The sequence below is a fragment of the Saimiri boliviensis genome, chromosome 2 (genome assembly GCF_048565385.1).
Source record: "Saimiri boliviensis isolate mSaiBol1 chromosome 2, mSaiBol1.pri, whole genome shotgun sequence".
NCBI lineage: Eukaryota > Metazoa > Chordata > Mammalia > Primates > Cebidae > Saimiri > Saimiri boliviensis.
This window is the reverse complement of record NC_133450.1, coordinates 118,615,858-118,631,112: the sequence shown is the minus strand read 5'-3', so window position 1 is coordinate 118,631,112 and position 15,255 is coordinate 118,615,858. Positions and strand designations below refer to the sequence as shown.

Genomic DNA, 15,255 nt, shown 5'->3' with positions numbered 1-15,255 from the left:
AGATTATATGGAATCATATAAAAATACTCAAAAAAGCCTGGGCATGATGGCTCATGCCTGTACTCCCAGCACTTTGGGAGGCCAAGGCAGGTGGATCACCTGAAGTCTGGAGTTCAAGACCAACCTGGCCAACATGAGGAAACCCCATTTCTATTAAAAATATAAAAATTACTCAAGCCTGTAATCCCAGCACTTTGGGAGGCCAATGCGGGTGGATCATGAGGTCAAGAGATCGAGACCATCCTGGTCAACATGGTGAAACCCCGTCTCTACTAAAAATACAAAAAATCAGCTGGGCATGGTGGCATGTGCCTGTAATCCCAGCTACTCAGGAGGCTGAGGCAGGAGAATTGCTTGAACCCAGGAGGCGGAGGTTGCGGTGAGCCGAGATCGCACCGTTGCACTCCAGCCTGGGTAGCGAGTGAAACTCCGTCTCAAAAAAAATAAATAAAATAAAATAAAAATTAGCCAGGCATGGTGGCATGTGCCTGTAATCCCAGCCACTCAGGAGGCTGAGGCAGGAAGAACTGCTTGAACCTGGGAGGCGGAGGCTGCAGTGAGCCAAGATCCTGCCACTGCACTCCAGCTTGGGTGACAGAGCGAGATTCTGTGTCATAAATAAACAAAAATGAAAATGCTCAAAAAGGTCATTTATATGTAACAATATCAAAATCAAAAAGATTTATATGGAATCATATAAAAATAGACTAAAAGAAGTCATAAAAAAAGAAGAAAAAATGAGACAGAAAACAAATACCAAGATGATAGATTTAAGCCCAATAATGTTAATAATCACATTAAATGTAAATATCTAAACACTTAAAATTTAGATTGAAACACTGGACAAGAAAGCAAGACCCAACCATACCCTCTCTATAAGAAACTCACTTTAAATATCAAGACACAGGCAGATTAAAAGTAAAAGGATAGAAAATAAATACTATGCAAATACTACTCAAAAGAAAGCTAGAGTGGCTATATATATGTGAAACAATGTAGATTTCAGAGCAAGGAATAAAATTAGTCTTTTTCTCTCCTTAGAACTTCAGTCCCCTAGGTCTCTTCCTGTGAGGCAGCACGTTACTCATTTTTCTGTATCTTTCCAGGATGAGTTTATGAATATATAAGCATATATCACTTTTATTTTTCACCAAGGGGAGCATACTATATTCATTGTTCTGTGCTTTGTTTTTCCACATATAGCTAGGACATTATTCTGTAGTACCACTCCATATAGATTTATCTCATTCTTATTTAACTACTGAATATTAAAGAATAAAGATTTTTTGAAGCCTTCATCAAACATATTAGGGTCTCTAAATTCTAGCTAACAAGACTAGGTAAAGCACCTTCAAAATATGCCTGTAATATAACTTAAAGAACTCTGGACACCTGCATCTCCAACACATACAAAATGAAGATCAATATCTCAGCATGCCACGTTACTGCTCTTGTCACCCTAATTCATGCTTCTACCAATTTCTTGTTTTTTAAGGACCTCATCCTCCACCAACCTGGTCTCTAATCATTAACTTTCCTTTGTTGTTTTTCTTCCCCCAATTAGTAGCCAGAGTCTTATACAGGCTTATACATGTTAAGGTGTTTTAATAGTTTGGAGATGGATGATGAAGGTCTTTTTGAATTTCATTGTCACTTAATGTATTAAATATAAGATTTTCTACATTCAATTCCAATCTCTATTTCCAGATGTCTTTTCTATAATACTGCATTGTAGAATAACTTTAGAGTTTTTTAAAGTGATAAATTGACATTTTTTAGTATTCCAACCTGAAAAGTTTTTTTCCAGAGTCTTTTTAAGTAATTTTACTCATTGTTCATCTGATTTAAGAAGATATCTAAGATCTAGTGGAATATATTGTGTTGTGTAATTGTAAATTGGATTTACATATCATCTTTCTTTTGAAAAGCTACAAGTACTTTAAAAAGTTTTATTTTGTTTTTCCTAATATTCCTGTGAAGTAGATTGAAGAAAATATTTTCTTTTCAATTTACAAATGAAAGAACAGAAACACAGATATATCAGTTAATTAGTGCTTGGCTACACTATGTTAGTGGCGGAACTGGGACTAGAACCCAGGTTTCCTGACATTCAAGCTGGATTATAAATTTCAGGATCATAAAACTGTCTACCCTGCAATTTTTAAAAAGAAATGGCATATGCTCTCACACATTCTGAATTTCCAGAACTGTAATAATAATCCATTAAAAAAGAAAAAAAAAAGACTTTCTTTGAGAATCTCATTGGAAAAGAACATTTTGCAAGAAAAGTAGGGAATACATACATACATATTCAACCACTGATTTTTTTCATCAAGGACTTCTCTGTAAAATGAGCTTAAAATATGATGACATCAGGCCCAATGTTACACCTATTTTTATTCCTCAAATATTGTCCAAACATATAAATGTTCTGGACTCTAAATCAATCATTTGAAACTGGTCGGCTACAGCTTTGAAAATATTGGAAGCATCATGAACATCATGCCCATCTGTCATTTTTTTTCATCATAGAACATATATAGCCTGAAATCATTCATAGCAATATCTTATGGCTCTGGTAAAAGCTCATGAATAGCCTTCTCTATTCATTCTCTCTTTAGCCTTCTCTACTCAGCTGCTATTTCTGAGTAATTAGATGTATTCAAAAGTCCAACAAACTAAATTCTAAGTGGCAACTCAATGGCAATAGGAATAGTTGAATAAATTACTTTATTTAAGTGGAAAACCCATTTTCCTCTAAAGTAGAGCAATTTGCAAGAAGAGCTTAAAAAAAAAACAGCCTGTAAAAAGAGAATTTAAACTTTGAAATTTTTATTGGAATTATAGTAATATGTTAGAATTTGATTAAACATTTTAATTACAATCACTTTCTCTTTGAGCTTTCATTTTATCAATAAAATTTCTTTTGCTTTGCTTTTTTGGTGGAACAGGATAGATTAAAATTTTATTGTGTTTAGCAATTATACAAAAGTAAACCTTTGTTGTTGCAAACCACTGAGACTTTAGAGGTCACTGAGTTATCTCAAGGACAAAAGAGTCTTGCCGGTTTGTATGGGCAGCAACCCAGCAAGCATGTATGGAAGTGGCTTCTAAGGATGTTAGGAGAGAATTAACTATAAAATTGAATTAGGCAAACTGTAAAGGAGAATTAACTGTAAAATTGAATTAGGCAAAATGGACCTATCCTCACAGATAAAAAGCACTGCACAGTTTTTCCTTTTAATGTTTTAATTCACAGACTTTTTGATGTAAAGACACAGAGGACCCTATTTGCCAAAACATAAATAATCATATACTTGCTTCTCTACTTTTGGGTGTATGATCATGAACATCTCACACAACAAACTTTCCTCAATTATCACAGGCTAGGTAAGATACTCTTATCTGGTCCCATAGCACCTTACACTTTCTGGTCATAATTTATTAAATGTCTGTATTCTCTAGTATATTGTCATTTCATGAAAGCAAAGAATGCCCAGGTCTATTGTACCAGTCAATCTAGTGGCAGGAGGCAGATTTGAAAGATATTGAATGGACTGCTAATAGAGTTCTAGGCAACTTTAAGGAATTATAAGGAATGTTGAGATTTCCAGGAACTAGCAACACTAGGAAAGCAATAGCACCCATAGGGGGTGAGTAAGCAGGGAGAGAAAAATGGCATCATTAGATCTTTTTAGAGGCTGGGGTATTGGAAAATGGAGTCACTCAATAGGTACTCTAGTAATAGAGGGAATACAGCCACCACCACAATAATGCACTAAGAAAGGGAAATCACAGGTGAAGAAATAAACTTATCTCTTCTTCATCTACCTTGCCATTTCCTGCCAGTGCTTCCAGTTGGCCGAATCCCACACAAAGTTAGACAGTAAGGGAGCTTGTTAAAGCAAGTTTCAAAGATCAGCCCTAGGTGCAGAGAACAAGGCAGAGGATAAAGAATGGCTCTTGGGAGGGCTAGCAGAATAACCCACATACCTTCTTATTACCATGTTGCCAGTTCTTGTTTGTCTACCTGGTGCATAGAAAATGCTTAAAGATATTTGTTGGGTTTAAGAATGAATAGCGTAGACATTAAACATGATTAATCTGTAAGCAAGATTAGGCTGCATTTCTTGTTCTTTTAGGAAATTATTTTAGTTTAACAAGTTGTCACTGAATATGATTGTGAGAGTCTTTTAGCTATTTATATTAAATGATTCAGAAACTACATTTTGAATTCTTATGAAGAACACTGAGAAGTATAGTAATTGGGGAAGCAGTTGTGAGAGAGATCGCATTGATATGAAAGAAAAAATGAGATGACTCATTTGAACATGTTTGTTGGGTAGATAAGTGAAGAAGATGAGTCATAAATTGTAATTCATGACACACAGTTACAACATGATGACTCAGATTATCACTGGCATTGGTACTGGGTGGAGTGTCAGCTGGGCCAAGACATTAGGAGATCATGTGGCTATGGTATTACTGATCACAATGGCAATGATGGTGACAAAGGTTGTGAGGTGTACTTACCATCTCTATGTTGTAAAACTTATTTTAAAAAAGATAAACTTGGTACTCTCAAAGCATAGAGAGACTATCAGAAAGTTTTTATGAACTTTTTAAGCAAGGCTTCTTAACCTAGGGTCCGCAATTAAGATACAGATTGGCTGGCCATGGTGGATCACACCTGTAATCCCAGCATCTAGGGAGGCTGAGAGGGGATGACAGCTTGAGCCTATGAGTTTGAGACCAGCCTAGGCAACACAGTGAGACTCCCATCTCTACAAAAATGCAAAAATAGAAAAAATTAGCCAGGTGTGGTAGCTCCTGTGGTTTCAGCTACTAAAGAGGCTGACATGGGAGGATTGCTTGAACCCAGGAGGTTGAGGCAGCAGTGAGCTGTGATTATATTACTGCACTCCAGGTTGGGTGACAGAAAGAAAATCTGTCTCAAAAACAAATAAATAAATAAAAATTTAAAAATAGTTTACATGCTAAGTTAGGAGCACTTATGTTTTGTCTGAAACAGGAATGGATAAAAGGCTTACGTGATCTCTAAGGAAAAGTGGTAGTTTTAGAGAAGTAGCGTTTTTTTCTTCTATAGAGAAGGAAAAAATAGTCTTGCTTAAATCAAGATACCAAGTCTATAGCAAAGGGGTTTTAGAGGATTACCAAGTTTATGCATACTAAATTGGCTTAATATTAAATTGTCATAACCAGAGGTGTGTTTTTTTATATTATTCCTAAAAATTAAGATAATCCCAACCATATGTGTCATGAAAAAATTTACCAATGATTTTTAAATTTATGTTAATAATTAAGAGCAAATAAATGGATGTTTGAAAGCATTTAAGAGTTTCAGGCATAAAATACTTCACAACAAACCATACTATTATTTAAAAAATCATGTACAATAAGTAACAAGCTCTGACCCACTGAAGAAAGACAACTAAAAGCATTTACTAAGTTAGATGATTTTATTCTGCAAGATGTAATATGGTGGAAATCTGGCATTTTCACAATTTACTTTGTCAGGGGAAAGTACCATATTCTCTGAGATGCTGGCTTGGGTCCCTCTGCCATCATAGTAAAAAATACCCTTAGTGTTCTGGGTTATAATTTCCCTGTCAATATAATGCAAATCCTAAAGACCATCTGTTTTCATTCTGCAAAGTGTGTTATAGCAGTCTTGCAAATAATTTTCGAAAATTGACTTGCTTGGTATTTTCCCCACCTGTCCTCACCTCAGAATGTATATATTTGGACAGTAAATTTATAGGTGTTATTACTCCTGATGCCCACATGGTTATTTGCAGTGACAAATGAATAAGGAAATATTTGTAAGGCTGATGTAGAGACTATAAAGAAGAACCAAATGTTTACATGGAATCCAGTCTGTTCAAAAGCATTTTATTAATGAGGAATTTATTTTTTAGTGTATTTTTATGTAGCCCAATTGCTTGTCTAATTTATGTTTTAAAATTCTCTAGAAGTACCTTTTCTTGTTTTAATTGGAAGTTTTGTTGGCATTACATTGACAACAACCCTCATTAATACAACATTCATTGCTCTGAAAGAAACCTAAGATGACATGCTACAGGGCATAAAAATACCTCAAGTAACTCTGCACCTTCTTCCCAGTATTTACAATTAGTAAAATTAAAAAGTTGAGAGAGAAATTAACAAGGTGACAAACCAACAATATTCAAAAAGAAACTCTACCACTAAAAACCTCGACTTCTTAATTAGGTTGTCTCTTCCATTTTAAGCATAAACTTGCACAGGCCTACAAATGTCTTCATTTCAACGTATTTAAGGACATACATACAGACTTTTGCTGACTTAAACTATCTTATAGAGATCCTCAAAGAGGCAAACTAGTAAAGTGTTCAGTTAATAGAGAACCAATAATTATTTTAATTAAAAGTATTTGTAATCAACATCCCAAGTGGTTAATAAAACATATGAAAGAATGTGAAACAAGCAAAAGAAAAAATCACAAATCCATTTATTTCCCCAAAATCAAGACATTATATTGGGAAGTCTGTTACTTACTCACCTGCCAAGTTCTAAGATTAGAAATCTTTTGTTTTTACTGCAACAGTTGATGCTACTGAAAACTGCTATGTCACTTGAGGAACCTGCTTCCTGTTCTGTTTCAGATGTTTCTTCTTCTATTAATGTTTCTTTTCTTTTTCATTAAAAAGCTTTACAGATCACCCTATGCTTAGAATAATAAGAACAATGCTTTCAGATATTTTTCTGTCTTTTGTCTATGTATATATAATCTGTAATTCTCCAGCTCTATTAAAATAAGTGCCTTCCTGCAAGCTCAAATAAACCTAAAATGTAATGTGTCTTGGTTTTCTAATTATCTTATAGATTTCTACCATTGTATTAATCTCCAAACATCATGGATCTGTTGACTTTACTGGCTCTCAATATCATTTGCTCTCTGTATTGTTCATAGTTGAAAAAGATTAAATTGGCCCGGCGCGGTGGCTCACGCCTATAATCCCAGCACTTTGGGAGGCCAAGATGGGTGGATCATGAGGTCAAGAGATCAAGACCATACTGGTCCACATGGTGAAACCCCGTCTCTACTAAAAATACAAAAGTTAGCTGGGCATGGTGGCGCACGCCTGTAGTTCCAGCTACTCGGGAGGCTGAGGTAGGAGAATTGCTTGAACCCAGGAGACGGAGGTTGCGGTGAGCCGAGATAGCGCCATTGCACTTCAGCCTAGGTAACAAGAGCAAAACTCTGACTCAAAAAAAAAAAAAAAAAAAGAAAAAAAAAAGATTAAATCAACCTTTTCCTGTAGGTTTCATTTGAACATGACTTGACCAGTCACCACAGCCGATTAGTTACCATTTTAGTTATTTCTTGGTTATCTCCTGTATGCATAACATTACCATGATATATTTATGTCTTTGAGACTGAGAGAAATATAATAAACCACTACCAGTATCATGGATAAAAAGGCCAGAGTCAGCTGAAACCCTTCTTGTGTACAGCATATGAAACTCTCCCTAGTAGGGTCATTCCACTTAGTTAAGTTTAAGGGTCCAGAACAATCCTATAACCTGATAATGTTAGAAGGGAAATAATTAAGTGATAGAGTAAGTCATGCATGCTTGAGGTAATTTGAAATCTATCCACAAACAATGTAAAACCCATAATTCCTGCCAATGGGTTTGGGACCAAACTTTTAAGTTTTTGTTGCATCTTCAAATTCCACAACTTTCCTATGATTTAAGATGTCTTCTTGAGAATTCCAGAATGATTTTTTTTTAAATAAAAGGATCTTCTCTTTTGCCACACACCATCATATAACAGATTTAGAGAAATCTCCAAAGGTTAAGGAATGTGTGTAAAAGATCTTAAACAACAGAGCTGTTTTTGTTCATTCTCCCAGTCTCTGTGACAAAGAAAAACAAGGACATAGATGACGTATGTAGATAAAGGAAACAGATTTCCATTGGTAAGCCTATATGGGACCATTGAAAACAAGAGTATGAAAAGAAGTTTTGAAAGTTAGGAGGAATACATTCAGAGAACACCAAAAGCAAGCAAGCAATTATTGGATAATAACAGAAACTGCATAGGCCAAGGCCTGCTATCTCTCTCATGCCTCTTTTTTGAGAGGGAAATTGCTTTCTATTACTCTGTAACTCTATCCACTACTTTGCAGCCTTTGGAGGAAAGAAAAATGCTCAGCAAATAAAATTAGGACTATCATTACTGGTAGAGGAATGAGTGACTAGTGGATTTATTGTTTAGAAACCATCCCAAGTAAGAATACCAAAGCAAGGAAACTAAATTTTGTCTGAAAATAACTTTGACACAAAGAACACGCTGCTGCTGTAACTACAGGCATAAACTGTATACTGTACTGAAATCTCATGGACAATATGAAACATTTTAAAATGTTTTTATGCAAGAAGAAGAAGTAAGTTTGCTAATGTACACAAATGTTTAATCTGGATAATTTAAAGAAGTAGTTGTGACCTTGGGTAAATTGGTAATCTCACTTTGTGTGCCTCAGTTTCTCCATCCATAAAATGAGAATAACAAAGAACCTTTCTATAATTTGTTTTGTTGCTATTCACCTGTACGACATACGTGAAACTAAATTTAGAGTTGTGTCTCTCACAGAGTAAACAATAAATATTATTACCATGCCCTTAAAAATATGTAGACATTTGCTTAAAGTGTCTGGATAAATGCTTCAGTTCTCCAGTATACCCTAATAAAGATGGATTCTTTATGAATACCTGGAACCGGCAAATAATGTCCTTCAAAAATACCCAGATAGGTCCTAGCCCCTGGAACCTGTAAATATTACTTTATATGGCAGAAGGAACTTTGCAGATGTGATTGAGGATCTTGAAATGGAGAGATTATCCTCAATTATTTAGTGGGCTTTAAATGCAATCATGAGTGTCCTTATGAGAGAGCAGCAGAAGGAGATTTGACTGGAGAAGAGAATAGAAGGCAAGGTGTTGACTGAAGCAAGATGATGCTATGTTGTTGGCTTGAAAGATGGAGGGAAGGGCCACAAGTCAATGAATACAAGGAATTCAGCCCTAGAAGCTGGAAAAGACAAGGAAACAGACACATTCTCTGCTAGACCCTCCCAAGAGGAAGTTCTGTGGGCACCTTGAATTTTGTCCAGTTAAACTGAGTGAGGCCAGTAGATTTGTGAGTGAGATTGCTTTCTATTTTGTGAGAGAAATTGCTTTCTATGGTTGCTGTAACAACCATAGAAAGCAACTATAGATAACTAATATAGTGTTGTACCATATTTTCTTTAGTTACTGAATTAATTAGTTATCTGACTATTTACCTAATAGTTACCTAAATAGTTAAATGTATATATTAGGCATATTCTCTGGAATGAATTGAGTGTGAGAAGGTGTGATTATCTGGTTTACACAGTCAAAATACTGGTCTATTTTCTTGGATTTTACAAATTGATTTAGTTTCCCCCATCTCCACAAATAATTTTATTTCAACTGTTTAGACAGAGCTATGAGCTTTTAGTGGAAGGCTTTTTTAATTTTCTGCCTATGCTTTATTTACTACCTCAAACATGTACTCTTTATTTATCTGAGGTCTAATAATATTGCCCTTTAGGTGACAGTCTTAAATACAGGCACAGAAACCTACCAAATTTTACAAAACCAAAAGTGACTCAATCAGGCAGAAAAACACCTGATATTTTGGAAAAAGCACTGGCTTTCGAGCTAGGTAAATCTAGGTTTGAATACTAGGATTCTATGAACTTTGAGACCTTTATCATCTTTGAGTTGTAATTTCTTCCTCGGTAAAATAAGAATTTTCAAAAAGTGCTACGTGTCATAAAAATGAATTCTCATTTATATTTATAACCAGATTACAATGTTGTAAGCCCACATTCCTTTTAGTAGTAGGAATTATAGTCCTTTTTCCAGACATTTCCCTTATAGTAAGAATGTATTCTTCAGGTAAGTGGGCAGAGATTGGAAGATGTCCTTTTTTCTGTGTTGCAGTACCCAGGATATGTCTAATAGCAGGTAGCTGGAACCCAAAACATTACAGAGATTTTTACATTTCAGCTCTTTTGATTCTTCCATCTACAGTTATTTTCCCCTGGCCACAATCCCTGGTACTGAATTTAATGATTCCAGAATGATGGTGGTAAGAAGAATTCAGATAAATTAACAGTTGACAAAGCCATCAAGTGTTAGTTGAGAAGGACATACCAGCTCTATCAGGAGAGTTTCTGAATCTTTTGCAGATGATATTAAGAAAGAACTGTGACCTCTGAGGAACTGTCCCCACAGTGTCACCCACCAAAACACAGTACTTGGTACAAGTTAGAAATCTACTCTCAGGCTCTTCTTAGCATAGAATATGATTCACCACATTTTTTAGATGTTTTCCTTAAGATTTACTATATTGCAAATTCTTCAGAATTTATGTGATTCTTACGGACCTGGAGGCAATAGGCCAGTAAGCTGCCTTAACAGCATTTGTTTATCAGAACAAAATGATTTATCTAGTTTTCTGACAAAAATTTCAAGTCTCATGACTTTTTTCACTGAGTCAAACATCTCACAGTGGAACAGCCAAATCATTAATTAATGATATCTCGTTGTCCATTTAAATGTACTAGCTAAAACATATAGAAGTAGATTTTATTTCCATAAGTGAACAATCTCTTACCTACTAACTGGTCAATCAGAAACAGTGTCCTGAGATGTAAGTGGTTCTTAACTTTTGGGATGACACACTTCTCATTACAATGAATATATGCAAAGCCCACAAAATGTGACCTATTCTAAAAAAAAAAAAAAAAAGATCTATGGACTCTTAAGAACTCCTGAGATACAGAGAACTTTAACTATGGAGCAAGATTTTCAGATTGTATCTGTGTGATGACACAGATAAAGGTTCAGATTGGATTTTTGTTTTACCATGAGAATGAGTTACAGTCAGTTGGATAGTGTGTCTTCAATCTATTTGGGTAGTAGGTTTGGCCAGAATACATACTATCTTTGATTTGGTGTCACAAATGTTTTTTTTTAAATCCCTATTTATATTGCATAATATATTAGTTTTCTAGAGCTGTCATAACAAAATATCACAGACTGGGAGGCTTAAACAACAGAAATTCTCTTCCAATTCCAGAGGCTAGAAATTCAAGATCAAGGTGCTAGTAGGGTTGATTTTCTCTCTAAGTCCTCTCCCCTTGGCTTGCAGATGGCTACCCTTTTGCTGTCTCTCAACATGTTCATCTCTCTGTACTTCATAATCCCAGGGTCTCTTTGTGTATTCACAGTTTCTCTTCTTTTAAAGATGTCAGATAGGATTAGGGCCCATTCATATAAATTCATTTAAGCTGAATGACTTCTTTAAGGATGTTATCTCCAAATACAGTCACATTGTGAGATATTAGAGATTAGGGTTTCAAAATGTGAATTTGGGAGGACACAATATAGCCATAAAATATAGTATCTTAATTTAATTGCCTTTATTTACTCCCAAAGTGTTTTATCTCTTATGTCCACATTGTCATAGTTATCTCATAGGTTTATTACCTGGTACAGAAATATTATTTCATTTTCTTAGGTTAACCTGATGTCAGTAAAACTGGCAAGTTTGTGGCCTAAAGAAACAACCATAGACAAAAGGCTTTATAAAGTAAAGATAGTGATAACTGGAGTTTGAAGAGCCTTTCTTGATTGTAAATGTCATCATGGAAAAATAATGTAAATATTTAATATCCAATTTTTAAAAAGATTTATAATGTTTATTTAATTCCTCCGCTTGCTTTTTATGCAGAAGAACTGTATACAGGTTGTTCTTGAGGTTATAAAACCTATGCAAATGACATTTTAGTCCTCACCATGGCTACTGATTTTGCTATGTTACAGACATATCAATAATATATTTGAAATTTGCTAGCTGAGAATAAAAATTGCAAGGGAAAAGAATTGGTAGGTTTATATTACAATAGGCTAAAAGATCAAACATTAGACATTTATTTAGAAATAGCACATTTATTGTTAACTTTCACTGTTAAACTAACCTTCTCAAATAAAACATCTTATATTGTTGTGGATGCAGAAATGACAAAAGGTGAATACAAAGAGGGGAAAAATTATATGGCTGAAGCACAGACACAAATCCACAGCAAATAAAATTAATACTGGATATTAAGATGGTAAATATTTAGGCAATAAATCTTGGGATGTCAAGGTTATCAGAAGGTCAGCTTCCACATTCGTGATAAAGGTACCAAAAGGGAATCAGTGTAGTTAGTTCTTCTCCCTTACCAAAATTCTTTTTATAAAGAGGAAATCAGTCTATTGTGAGAATTGTACTTTTTTTTTCATTTTTCAATGTTCAGCCGGTTTTAAGCAATATTAAAGGTATTTAAACTCAAAATAAACAAGATATCAATGAAATTTTAACCCTATTGCACAGTATGTCAGATGAACAACAGAAGTAATTGCTGTCAGTTTGTACTTTTCTGACCAATAATTCTTTGTATTTCCTGCAAGTAACTTGAGTGATGCAAATGACCTTATTTTTACAGCATGCTTTTATTAAATAGTTTATTATTTTGGCAGACTAATAAAGATTTTGGTATTTGCTTTTATTTGCAATAATATTACCACCACATAAAAAAGGATTTTATGTTCTTTTTGAGGAACAAGGAGGATAAAAGTGGTGATGGATAGCGCAACTGAGGCATCAGCAATGAGCTGGAAATGAGACACATAAATATGAAAGCAGAGCTAAGAAAATAGAACTGCACCCTTGGCCTTTCTTAAAAGAACATGCACACTTCATGGTTCATTCACACTGTTGGAGAAACTCCTTTTGTTTCCAATGAATCAGAGAATGCACGTAAACTCTGAAATACTATTTTTACTTATAGCTGACTGACTCCTTCAATTTAATTAGATTCATTCTAGGAAAATATCTTCAAGTTTTCTGAAGATGTTTTGATTTGAGGGAAAAAAATAATAAATTGACTGAAAAGTTGGTGGTCATAATGGCTGAAGGGGACTCAAAACAGATTTACTACTTTCACCATTACATAGCACAGAGCACAGAAAGGAAATCATTCCACACAGTAGCATCTTTAGGGTCGATTGTATAATTATGGAGTATTTAAGAATACGCAGAGTGTGGCTAGGCAATTGAATGTTTTTTAAGGACAAATAATATTCAACATGTATGTACATATATATATATATATATATATTATATGGCGACCTTGGGTATTATAGCATTATATTTTGCCAGTAACGGCATGTGTTTATCTAAAAATTATGATCATTTACATGTTGCATGTTTTCAGATCTAATGGCAATATGTGAATTTTCCATATAGAATATTATATGTTTATTTTTAGCAGAGTATGTTTAGCATTAATTTTATCTTCTATTAATAACTTTTTTCTTCATCATAGTATTTAATTGTTACCACAAATAAAAGTATATCGTGATGAAAGAACCAAAGGGTGGGAAAGTTTCCAATTCAGGGCTAGAACCTGAATTGGCACACAGTAGCTCTTAGCTCAGTAATGTTCAGACATGCAGCTATTTTTCTTTTCACAAGAAAGTGCAGCTGATAGATGAAAGTAGAATGTAATATATTGTGAGACGAGAAATCCACTGCTTCATTATCGACATAATTCGGATCTTACAGAGGGAGAGAACTCTACCATTTGGACTCTTGTCGCAAAGGCTTACAATAGACATGATTCTGACAAGAGGTTGGTGGTAGCAGAACAGACTTAACAATTAATGGTATGCCAAGGCTGAGTTCAGAGAATTGCTTTACCCAATGCCAATCATTCATTCCTGGCAGTAGCACTTCACATCTTTCCTGGGATGCCATCCAACCACAGTGGCATCTAAAATATATCAAGCAGTGTTGTTACAGTTGGAGGTGAAATTGAAATTTGCGCCAAACAGAAGTGACAAATTCACATGGCTGAGTGTTGCCTAGCAATCAGGTCCAAAGGGGACGTGGCAATTCTGCCTTTACCCATGAGTATGTTGCAAAGGGTAAGAGAAACATTTACATTAGAGCCTAGGTGGTCCCACAAGTAGAGCCAGGTATCTAAGACCTCACTTTACTACCAGGGTGTAAGGAGATAAGCTATTAGAGTGGTACAGGGAAAGGAGAAAGTAGCTGAAGTTGGTAGGATAAGCTTTCAAGGCTGAGGTTCTTAGCAATTAACCTGGGGGAGGGGGAGAGCAGCAAGATGCCAAGATGCCAGACTTGCTACAGAAATTGATGGCAATTGGCCATCCTGCTGCCTTTTGACTGCAGGCCTCTTAATACACCTCTGTTCAGCTGGCACTTGGCAGCTGGTTGGCCCCAGGGTATAGCAAGCAAAATGGTGGCTTTCTCTTTTCAGAAATCCACCTGAGAGCAAAGACCCCGATGGGTAGCCAGACCCAAGAGATTCAGGCAAGGAATGGAATGTTCAAGCTGAAATTTCTATCTTATGCCTTTATTTGTTTGTTTTTTGGGTTCCTTATTCCATCTGTGTTAAATTGGTCTTTTCTTTATTTGGGGGGATACCACTCAAACTCCTTCTACCCCAACCTCTAAGGTGTGAAGTGACTACAAAATCAATAATTAACCTATGAGAAAGTGAGTGTATATATCAAAATACCAACTGTATGGAAGGAGGCACAGTGTTTTCCCTGTATAATTCCTTGGGTCCCAACCCGACAGATTTTATACAAATAATTTTGTTTCTTTTTTTTTTTTTTTTTAACACTCCTTGTTTGGAAGCATAGATTGGACATGTCTACAGTATATTTCACTGCTTGATGGAGGAACCTAAGGAGGTATTACAGCCACCATAGTTCCCTTTCCCCTTTACCCACTTTTGTTGCCATTGTTTGAACTGTTGGGGTCTCATTAACCTTTTGAGTCTGGTCTTTACAACCCTATATGAAAGAATAACTCAATCTAGACTGAGGTGGCGGACACTTTGTCATTCCCTGCTTTGGCGCTCCTAATTCCACAGACTCACCCTTAATGAATTAAGCCTGAGTGAGTGCCCATTCACAATATTACAAAATCTCAATACCATGTTTATGGTGTTTGAATTTGTACATAATTTGTTGTTTTTTCAAGGAGACTCTAATACCTAATGGCAGGAACCATTTCATCTAAATAGGATCGGATAAGATAAACATATGGAAATGCAAATGGTGCTACATAATTGGAAGATA

The 15,255-nt window shown here is 35.3% G+C and overlaps 1 protein-coding gene across 6 annotated transcripts in view; it reads left to right on the top strand.

The window, feature by feature from the left end:
- The window catches only part of CDIN1 (CDAN1 interacting nuclease 1), a 1,267,257-nt gene that overhangs the window by 13,494 nt on the left and 1,238,508 nt on the right, over positions 1-15,255 (top strand). The gene's annotated exons all lie outside the window — the stretch shown is intronic.